Genomic DNA, 11519 nt, shown 5'->3' on the forward strand with positions numbered 1-11519 from the left:
GCCTTTATTGCATGTGGGTTGCAGTATAAAAGTAAGAAAGTATTGCTGAAATTGTACAGTGCATTGTTGAGACCACATCTGGTATAGTGTGTACACTTTTGGTCTTCTAACCAGAGGAAATATATACTTGCTTAGCGCGGATGAAACAAAGGTTCACTAGACTGATTTCTGGAATGGTCCTATGAGTAGAGATTTCGTAGAAAGGGCCGATATTCTCTCGAGTTTCGGAGAATGTGAGGTGATCTCGATTAAAAATATAGTAGTCTTAGACAGCTTGACAGCGTAGTTGCTGAGAGAGAGGCAGCTTACCTTGGCTGGAGATTCGAGAACTAAGGCTCCTCATTTCAGGATCAGGACTCGGACATTTAGGAATGAGATTAAGAGGAATTTCTTCACTCAGGTGCAGTAAATCTTTGGAATTCCCTACGCCAGAGGGCTGCGGATGCTCAATTTTTGAGTATATTGAAGACATAGATCGATAGATTTTTGGACAGTAAAGGAATGAATGGGTATGGGGAGAGATGGGGTAAATTAAATTGAAGTAAATGTTCATCCATGATCTTATTGAAAGCTGCAGCAGGCTAGAGGCGCTGTATGTCCGACGCCTGCTCCAGTTTATTGTGTTCCGATGTTCTAATTTGAAATGTAAAAGCAGCAAGTCCGTAGTTTTCTAACCACCTAAAAAGGTAACAATCTTAATCACTGGATATTTCACCATTTTCATAAACTCCTCTCTGAATTTACTCTGGGTCACTGCATAAATAAAGGTGTTTGTGCAGCAGCTCAAAAGCAGGTGCATGAACCCGGTTTCTTGAAGGATATAAAGCGGATCATTGTAACCTGTGAAAGACTGGGTATTAGTAATTCGATAATAGAAGTAATGGATCGTGTATGTCAGCCATAACAGTATAAAATTGGCGGATATACTGAAGAGTAAAACGATGGATTTCTCCTGTTCTCCATTTCAGGATCAGGGTTATTTTCAGAGCTGGGGCTGCCCCGCAATGCGCTGCGGACTCCGCTGGCCATTAATATATACCTCACTGTCAGAGCATGGAGCAACAAAATAACGAAACATGGCAGAAACGGAGTCGCTATGCAGCCGAAATAAGAAAATGCTAGCCATAGGGGTGAAGTATAGAAGCTCGACCTTATCCGGCAATACCACGGCAATGTGTTAATTATATACATAGGTTCATATACAAAGTACCAGGGGATGTTTTTTAAACAGCTCAGAGTGAGCACCGTGCCTACAACCACAGCTGCCGTGTCCTTGGTGCAATAATGGGTTTTCAGCTTCTGACAATATATGGCTATAAAGCAGTGAAAAGTGAATGCGACCGTTAGCCAGACAGAAAAGTCTCTGGTAGCATAAACTGGAGCAGTTTTGGTCCGACATACCAGAGTAAGCGAAAGATAATTCCCGGGGAAGTAAATGTCGATGATGCGTTTGAGTATGACGCCAGTGAGGACAACCAGCAGATGCGCTGCCGCCATGGCCACCAGATAGTAGGTGATGCATTTGGAGAGACCGCACTTTCCGCGGGACAGGATCACAATCGCCACAATGTTAACTGTAGGGAAGGGGAGGGAAGCAAGATAATTATTGGCAGGCTTTAGTGAAAATTACCAACATGTGAGCACATAAGTAATTGGGGTAGATCTTGACAGTGAGCGAAAGTGCAAAGCGGGCGGTAGTGAGTCGGCAGCCGGTGTTGCCTCTCTCCCCATTGGAAATGTGGGTCCCAACGCATGAGTACGCACGGGGAACTGATGCGTAGGCCCAACGAAAGTGCTGGTTCCGTGCATGCACTGCACATGCGCGGGAAACCTCCACTTCTGTTCCCCTGAAAGAAGGGGTTCACAGGTCAAACGCGTGCACCGGAGAGGCAGCGCGTGAACATCAAAAATACGTTTTTTTGCAGGGTTCTCCGGGAGGGTAACTCTCCAGGAGTTACACTTTTAACAAGCGGATGCAAGGCCTGCTTTCAACAAGGTAAGTGGTGAATTAATTAAAATTAAAACATTTTTTCCACAGGTTTATTATTTTTAAATACTTTAAAGAAAGGTAAGTTTATTCTAAGCCCCGTTAGAAAATGTAATTCATTTTTTCTAAAATTTAAATTATTGTTTATAATAGTGTTTTCATGTAATTTATAATTATTTTAAAAATGTGATTTTCTAAAAATGTATTTGAAGTTTTAGTCATGTTTTGGTGCTTATAGTATTTATATATTTGACAGCTCTTCCTGTCAATCTTAAGAATGAAGTATTCCCTGCTACCAATGGCTCGCCATGGCCCACGTGATCCCAGGGGACGCATCAAACTAACTGCCCTGGAATACGCAAGCACTGCGCGCTGGCTGTTGGAGGAGGCCCAGGATCGGAATCCCACGCGGGCCCACAGCTCAACGGCCGGCATGCTAGGTAAGTGCAGGTCGGAGGCTTGCACCCGCAGGAAGCCTCCGACCCGAATTTCTGGGGCAATAATTATTGTAAATAAAAATCGGGGGAGATTGTAAGACGGACTGCAGGCTCACTCTCACTCATTTCACAGGGTTGCACAAAATCAAGATCTACCCTTTTGTTACTGCATCCCGCATGGAAACATTTTTATAGTAAATGTAGCTTTGAAATTAGAACATTTGAAATTCCAATAAAAAATTAAATGTCCGGCGTTACTGTAAAATGATGTTTGGAAATCATAAGAAGAAACAAGATTCATCCAGAAATGCAACACGATTATTACAAATGGACTAGAAATAAGGTTTCAAGTAAATAACACAATCAGCACTGAATTATTAATTAAATACCATGACATTAGTTAGAATAAACAATTCTTACAGAAATAACAACATTCAGAACAAAGAATATGATGTCAGCTAATTGAATAAAATGAAACATAAAACTCAATAGATAGCGAGTTGTAGTTGAACAATACAACGAATGAGTAATGAAAGCAGAAATGCCCAGCAGGCACTTGGTTCCACCAGTAAATCAGGCGCACCGTAGTGTGGACAGTGGCGGCTTGTCCAATCTGAATGAATTCAGATTGGGCTTCAGAAAAGCGTTTGAAGCATCTGATAAGGCAGGAAGATCTTGGGGCACAGGGAGCGCCACTAACTGTACAATTCTGCTCTCCAGACCCGAGGGCACTTGAAACATCATTGATTATTGAAAGAGGTAACCCGGTGCTTGTGGCCTTGTGGCCTGAAGAACTGGTTTGGGAAACATAGAAGTACAGATACTAGGTAGGCCATTGAAGGAAACGTGGCGGTTGGTGGACATAACCAAGATTACCTGACGTGAAATAACAATGGGGTGATTTGAGGCATTGGATGGGGATCTAAATCATTGAGCTCCCTTTGACAAAAACTTTATAATTAACACGGAAAGGAAAAGACGATCACATTGACCTTTGACTTTCCTGGAGCATAGATAAAGTATTAAATCAATAGAACCTGTCATTGGGCTTACAGTGCAGGGATACACAATTGGCAGACGTTCATTCATAGATGAGTCACAATTTGCCATAATTACACATTTCGATGATTGTTTCTGGCCCGGTACAAACTCCGTTCCCCAAACATGGAGTCCATCCCCATCCGGTATTTTAAGTTGAAATTCCGATATCCTAAATCCCCATTACCGAGATCTATTACATTCCAATTCGGTAATATCGCCCATCTCCACCGCGGTCTCAGCCCATCTGCTGCTGAAATCCTCACCCGTGCTTTTGTTACTTCCAGTCTAAACTCGTTCAAGGCTTTGCAGGCTGGCCTACCATCTTACACCCGCCATAAACTTACCCTGATCAAAAAACTCTGCTGCCAATATCTCAATTCGCACCAAGTCAATTTCACCCATCAGACCTGTGCTCGCCGAACTATATTGGCTCCCAGTGCATCAACGCCTCTATTTTAAAATTCTAGTCTTCGTGTTGAGATCCACCCGTGCCCTCTCCCCTCTCTATCACTGCAAGCTATGCCAGCCTTGCAAGCCTTATCGCATTTTGCCTGCTTCCAAATCTGACGTCTTTTCCACCAGCCCATCATTGACGGCAGTGCCTTTCCGCCATTTTGCCCTACGGTCCAGAATGCTCTCTGTAAATGTCTCCACCTCTCTCCGAAACTTTAAGACGCTCCTTAAAAGATACCCCTTTGACCAGGCTTTGTGTTAACTCTCCCAATGTCTCCCTCTTTCGTTTTCATTGTTGCTACCTGAGAAGCACAAAATGATCTTTTGCTATTAATTGTTCGACATTTAGGTTTTCGGCGTTGTTACCTATGTACGGCATTCATCTCAAATTACTTTGACCTTTATTTAGGTTGTGCAACGAACAGTATGAAAAAAAAGTGTGTTAATGTCTTCACTACCGTATTAGACAAATGAATTTAAGACCCACGTGTTAAGCTTTCCTAATCTATTATGCTACAGCCCAATGTTAAAACCGTTGTTTACAACGATAATTACATCTGCATATCTTTTGAATTCACGTGGTATTGATTTCATTATTAACCAAAATCATTAATTTAGCTGTTGTTAAAATTGCACTTTGCAAAAGTAACACTGAAAATATCACTCAGTTATAAAACCGAATTTTAGTTGTTTAAAAGTTTATATTATTAATTCAATTCACTGACTTAGCATTGGACGTGATCATCAAAATGTAAATAGTACCTTATATTTTGATTTAAAATGTCCATTTTGGTCACAAGCTTCAAAAGTGCAAATTAGTTTACTTAATGCTCTGCTGCAGACTCAAATTTATTCTAATAACACAAAATTGCTCTTTCTCGTGTTACAACCATTGTTATTTGGCGGAGGATGTTCTGCAATAGATTAAACACTTTACAGGCGCCGAGCTTTAGAACGATTGTGAAGATTCAATACTCTGTCATCAAGACAGTTCACATTGTAATAAGCTGAATTTTCCTGGGGTGTTTTGATGGGTTCGAGGGTAAGTACAAAATCGTATGTTTGCCTGAGCTAGACAGCCATTGAATTCTAGGATTCTTCAGTTTCCCATCTGTCCGCTGAACTCAGAGATTGTGAAATAGGTTGGTGTCGTACGTGTCTTCACACTGTTCCCTTTGGGGAACTGTATGAAGTGGTGGAAGGATTTCTGGCCGTGTTAACGTTTCTTCCGTGACCGTAACCATCTACATACCAGCCATTAGGATGGTTAGTCCTCTGGCGGGAGGGTTTTACGGGCTCCCACAACCCATACGAGGGGGGAGGCACCCACACCCAACCACGGATGCAATTATCCCGCTGGATTTCAACCCAGAATTTAGATCCGGAGCTCCTACTCCACTTGCCGGGACAGTCTGGAGCGGGGTTCGAAACCCTACACCATCTGCCCCAGCGGCGGGGATGCTACCGCTACGCCAAAGGCCCACTCTTGTGTGAAACAGGTAAGGCAACCAGACTCAGAGCTGCAGGAGGAGGAAGTAATATTAATCAATGTTGTTCCTTATCACCATCACGTGTGAAAAACCTGAGTGGGACATTCTAGTGAGGATGGGATCTAGCTGACCAAAAATAAACTCTAGCATCAAAAGACGAATAAATCTCCCTATCAGGGGCTACATAAAGTGCAGGACAGGTTTGTGAGGTCTGGCAGAGCCGGCAATCCCGATAGCAGAGCAGAAGATACATTAAATGAACTGTTTCTTCTTCAATTCAATTCCTACATTTGGGCACTGGTTGTCGATCTACAACCAAAGGAAGTTGAAGTGAACCGCAGCACTTATCAACACATAGTTATAATAATCAGAGGAACTGGTTCATTCTGGTTACGGGATAGCAAATCAGCTGAATAAGTCTGCTGATAAATGCCATCTATGTTGGCGATTAAATATCTATTATTAGAATTAAATATTATATTCAATGAATCACACGAATTGAGGTAGCTTAGTCATTGAGCGGTTACAGAAGAATATGTGACTATTTAACACACACATCCACCAGATACGCAGCAAGGGCGATCGGACCAGGAGAGCACCGAGGCGGCAGTTAAAAGGAGGAGCGAGGCGAGGCCCGACCAGATCGGACCAGGAGAGCACCGAGGCGGAAGTTAAAAAGAGGAGCGAGGCGAGGCCCGACCAGATCGGACCAGGAGAGCACCGAGGCGGCAGTTAAAAGGAGGAGCGAGGCAAGGCCCGGCCAGATCGGACCAGGAGAGCACCGGGGCGGCACTATAAAAGGAGGAGCGAGGTGAGGCCCGACCAGATCGGACCAGGAGAGCACCGAGGCGGCACTATAAAAGGAGGAGCGAGGTGAGGCCCGACCAGGTCGGACCAGGAGAGCACCGAGGCGGCAGTATAAAAGGAGGAGCGAGGTGAGGCCCGACCAACTCAGCAGCGGGGAGAGAGGTAAAAGGTTATCTGAGTGTGACGTCACCAGGGAGCAGTTAATCACAGAAATCACAGAAACCCCACAGTGCAGATAGAGGCCATTTCGGCCCATCGAGCCTGCATCGACACATGTCCCACCCGATCCCCTTAACCCCTACACCAACACATATCCCACCCTATCCCCGTAACCCCACGTATTTAATCCCCCTAACACTAAGGGTCAATTTATCATAAGTGATTGTTTGGTGAGTATTTCTCTTTTTTAAACTTTAACTCTGTGGTTTATAGTTGCTGAGGTCTTTTCTGGTGTAGCGGGGACTGTTGGTAAACCATACAAGTGCCTTAGAGTTTATCTTTAATTGGTGATAATGAATTAGTTTAAATTAATTAAAGGGTAAGTCATGCCAGGAGAGCCCAGCCCCGTGTTATGCTCCTCTTGCTCTATGTGGGAATTCAGGGACACTGCCGGTGTCCCTGATGACCACGTGTGCCAGAAATGCATCCAGCTGCGGCTACTAGCAGACCGCATTGCGGCGCTGGAGCTGCGGATGGATGGGCTTTGGAGCATTCAAGGTGCTGAGAGGGTCGTGGATAATACGTTTGATGAGGTGGTCACACCGCAGGTAAGGGCTGCACAGGCAGAGGGGAAATGGGTGACCATCAGGCAGAGCAGTAGAGGCAGGCAGGTAGTGCAGGGGACCCCTGTGGCCATCCCACTCTCAAACAGGTATACCGATTTGGATACTGTTGAGGGGGATGACTTACCAGAGGAAGGCAGCAGCAGCCAACTTCCCGGCACCAGGGGTGCTTCTGCTGCTCAGGAAGGGAGGAAGAAGAGTGGGAGAGCAATAGTGGTAGGGGATTCTATCGTATGGGGTACAGATAGGCGTTTCTGTGGCTGTAGACGTGACTCCAGGATGGTTTGTTGCCTCCCTGTTGCCAGGGTCAAGGATGTCACCTAACGGCTGCAGGGCATTCTGAAGGGGGAGGGTGAACAGTCAGAGGTCGTGGTTTACATTGGGACCAATGACATGGGTAGGAAGAGGGATGAGGTCCTGCAGCAAGAATTTAGGGAGCTAGGTAGCAGATTAAAGAGCAGGACCTCAAAGGTTGTAATCTCTGGGTTACTCCCAGTGCCACGTGCTAGTGAGTATAGGAACAGGAGGATAGAGCAGATGAATGCGTGGCTAAAGAGTTGGTGCAGGAGGGAGTGCTTTAATTTCCTGGATCACTGGGCCTGCTTCTGGGGAAGGTGTGACTTGTACAAGTCGGATCGGTTGCACCTGAACTAGAGCGAGACAAATATCCTTGCAAGGATGTTTGCTAGCACTGTTCGGGGGGGTTGAAACTAAAATGGCAGGGGGTTGGGAACCTGAGCAGGGAGACAGGGGAAAGTGAAACAGGGATAAAAGCAAAAGATAGGAAGGAGAAAAACAAAAGTGGCATTCAGAGAAATCAACGGTTTAAATCAAACATGGCCACAGTAAATAATAATTGTAATAGGTCTAAGAGCATTAAAAAAACAAGCCTGAAGGCTTTGTGTCTTAATGCGAGGAGCATTTGTAATAAGGTGGATGAATTAGCTGCGCAAATAGAGGTAAACAAATTTGATTTGGTTGGGTTTACGGAAACATGGCTCAAGGATGGCCAAGACTGGGAACTCAACATCTAGGGGTATTCGATATTCAGGAAAGATAGGCGAAAAGGAAAGGAAGGTGGGGTAGCATTATTGGTTAAAGAAGGGATTAATACAATTGTAATGAAGGATATTAGCTCTGATGATGTGGAATCTGTATGGGTATAATTGAGAAAAACTAAGGGGAAAAAAACATTAGTGGGAGTGGTATGTAGACATCCCAACAGTAAGGCGGAGGTTGGGGATGGCAATAAAAGGGAAATTAAAGAAGCGTGTTATAAGGGCACAGCTGTCATCATGGGTGACTTTAATCTACATATAGATTGGGCCAACCAAATTAGTAACCATACTGTGGAGGAGGGATTCCTGGAGTGTTTACGGGATGGATTCATGGACCAATATGTCGAGGAACCAACCAGAGATCAGGCCATCTTAGACTGGGTATTATGTAACGAGAAAGGATTAATTAGCAATCTTGTTGTACGAGGCCCCTTGGCTCTGAGCGATCATAATATGGTCGAATTCTTCATTAAGATGGAGAATGAAGTGGTTGACTCAGAGACTAGGGTCCTCAAGTTAAATAAAGGAAACTACGATGGTCTGAGGAGCGAGTTGTGTAGGACTGATTGGGGAATGGCACTCAAAGGGTTGACGGTGGATAGTCAATTGCAAATATTCAAAGACCGAATGGATGAGCTACAGAATTTGTTCATCCCAGTTTGGCATAAAAAAAAAGCAAAAAAGGTGACTCAACCATGGCTAACAAGGGAAATTAGGGATAGCATAAGATCCAAGGAGATGACATATAAATTGACCAGTAAAAGCAATAATCCTGAGGATTGGGAGCAGTTTAGGATTGAACAAAGGAGGACAAAGGGATTAACTAAGAAAGGGAAAATAGAATATGAGAGTAAGCTAGTGGGGAACATAAAAACTGACTGTAAAAGCTTTTATAGATATGTGAAGAGAAAAAGATTGGTAAAGTCAAGCGTAGGTCCCTTACAGTCAGAATAAGGGGAATTTATAATGGGTAACAATGAAATGGAAGCCCAAATAAATTCTTACTTTGGTTCTGTCTTCACAAAGGAGGACACAAATAAGCGCACAGAGATGCCGGGGACCTTAGGCCCTGATGAAAGGGTGGAACTGAAAGTAATCAGTATTTGTAGGGAAATGGTGTTAGGAAAATTGTTGGGACGGAAGGCTGATAAATCCCCAGGGCCTGATAATCTACATCCCAGGGTGCTTAATGAAGTGGCCCTGGAAATAGTAGATGCATTGCTGGTCATCTTCCAGAACTCGATAGACTCTGAAACAGTACCCATGGATTGGAGTGTAGCTAATATTACCCCACTATTCAAAAAAGGTGGTAGAGAAAAAGCGGTGAATTATAGACCGGTAAGCCTGACATCGGTAGTGGGGAAAATGTTAGAAACTATTATAAAAAATGTAACAGCAGAGCACTTGGTAAGCAGTGACAGGATCGGACAAAGTCAACATGGATTTACAAAAGGTAAATCATGCTTGACTAATCTACTGGATTTTTTTGAGGATGTAACTGGTAAAATAGATAAGGGAGAACCAGTGGATGTGGTGTATTTGGAATTTCAGAAGGCTTTCGATAAGGTCCCACATAAGAGATTAGAGTGCAAAATTAAGGTACATGGGATTGGGGGCAAGGTAGTGACTTGGATAGTTTTAGATCTGTGATTCTTTAAATAGGATGTTTCCCCAAGAACTACACGGAGGCTGTAACTTAACAATCAACAGGTGTTTACTAGAGTAGAGTAGTCTCAAGACTGAAGTACAGAAGCCTGCTCCGGCTTTATATACAGGTGTGGTCAGTGCTGTTACTACAGTATGCAGGAGCTGTAAAACAGTTCTCTCTTAAAGGTACATACACAACAATTCCTCCCCTTTTAGATAAACAGTACCATAACATTCATTTAACAATTAACATTTTTAACATGCAACATTAACTGAAAATAATCCATTTATAAATTCAGTATTTGGGGCGGCTTCCTGATCCTTTCTGGATAGCGCCTTCCCTGAGGTTCTTGTTCTTGGTGCGGAGGCGATTCTGGCCTCCTTTCATCGGTTAGTTCATCAGTTTCCACTGCTACTGTTTCTGAGGTAGATGCTACCGGTATGTCGGGTTCATCCCCAGGTACGGGAGACATGGGGTTGACTCGTTCCTGTGATGCTAAGATCTGGTCGACGTGAAGTCTCTCAATGTTCTCCCCGACATCCACTGTCTACATTAATGGCCCCTGCCGTGTGCATATCATTCCGGGTTGCCATTTCTCTGTTTGGTAGTCACGGGCCAAGACTGGTTGTCCTACATTGAAGCTCGTTGTCGGCTTCTCATTGATGTGCTGGAATTGTTTATCCTCAACATTTTTTCGCACATTTGGTCTGAGCAAATCCAGACGAGATCTCAAACTTCGGTTAAAGAACATCATGGCCAGGCTCTGGTTGGTAACTGCATGTGTCGCATTTCTGTAGGCTAACAGGAAATTGTCCACCTTATGCTGTAGTGGAATTTCATCATCGCACATGGCCTTTATCGCCTTTTTAAAGGTTTGTACGAACCTCTCAGCCAATCCATTTGTCGCTGGATGATACGGGGTGGATGTGTAATGCCTTACCCCATTCCTTCTCATAAATTTCCGAAACTCTTCGGAAACAAACTGTGGTCCATTATCAAAGCAAATCTGCTCTGGCAAGCTGTTCGTGGCAAATATGGTCGGTAGGACTGCAATCGTTTTCTCTGTAGTGGTTGAGGACATTTTTATCACCTCAGGCCATTTCGAGTGTGCATCCACTGCTATTAAGAACATTGAGTCCATGAATGGACCAGCAAAATCAATATGCACCCGTTGCCATGGAGAGGAGGACCACTCCCATGAGTTTAGAGGGGCATGTGGTGGTGCATTTTGGACCTTCTGGCATCCTGAGCAGCTCTTGGTTAGGTCCTCAATTTGTTGATCAATTCCCGGCCACCACACATAGGCCCTAGCAAGGCTTTTCATTTTTACCCCTCCCAGATGACCTTCGTGAAGCTCATTGCGCACTCTTTCCCTTAACTTGGGTGGATTTTCCGCTCGGGATCCACACATCACTGTCCCCTGGCATACTGACAGCTGTTCTCTTCTGGATAAGAATGCTGGCAACAGTGAGTCGCCATGTGTTGGCCGTCCCCTCACCGACAAATCATATACCCGAGGCAGTGTCGGATCATTGCGGGTCTCCTCTATATCCGCGTTAGTTACTGGCAATCGTTCAATTATTGACGAATATAATATCTCGATAGGGTCCACGGCTGGTTCTTCCTCCACAGTAGGCAGTGGCAAGCGTGATAGCCCATCAGCGTTTCCATGCTGTTGCGTGCCTTTATTTTCTATTTCATATTGGTTCGCCCCTAGAAAAAGGGACCATCTTTGTAACCATTGTGCAGTCATCACCGGAACTCCCTTCTTTGGATTAAAGATGGAGACAAGTGGTTGGTGGTCATTCAGCAAGGT

The 11519-nt window shown here is 44.3% G+C and overlaps 1 pseudogene; it reads right to left on the reverse strand.

Moving 5' to 3' along the window:
* Positions 1-670: 670 nt before the first annotated feature.
* On the reverse strand, positions 671-3867 carry LOC147109938 (putative G protein-coupled receptor 139; annotated as a pseudogene).
* Between the last annotated feature and the right edge of the window lie 7652 nt (positions 3868-11519).

Source organism: Somniosus microcephalus, chromosome 12 (genome assembly GCF_052327205.1).
Source record: "Somniosus microcephalus isolate GS21.2 chromosome 12, FLI_Smic_1.0, whole genome shotgun sequence".
Classification (NCBI taxonomy): Eukaryota; Metazoa; Chordata; class Chondrichthyes; order Squaliformes; family Somniosidae; genus Somniosus; species Somniosus microcephalus.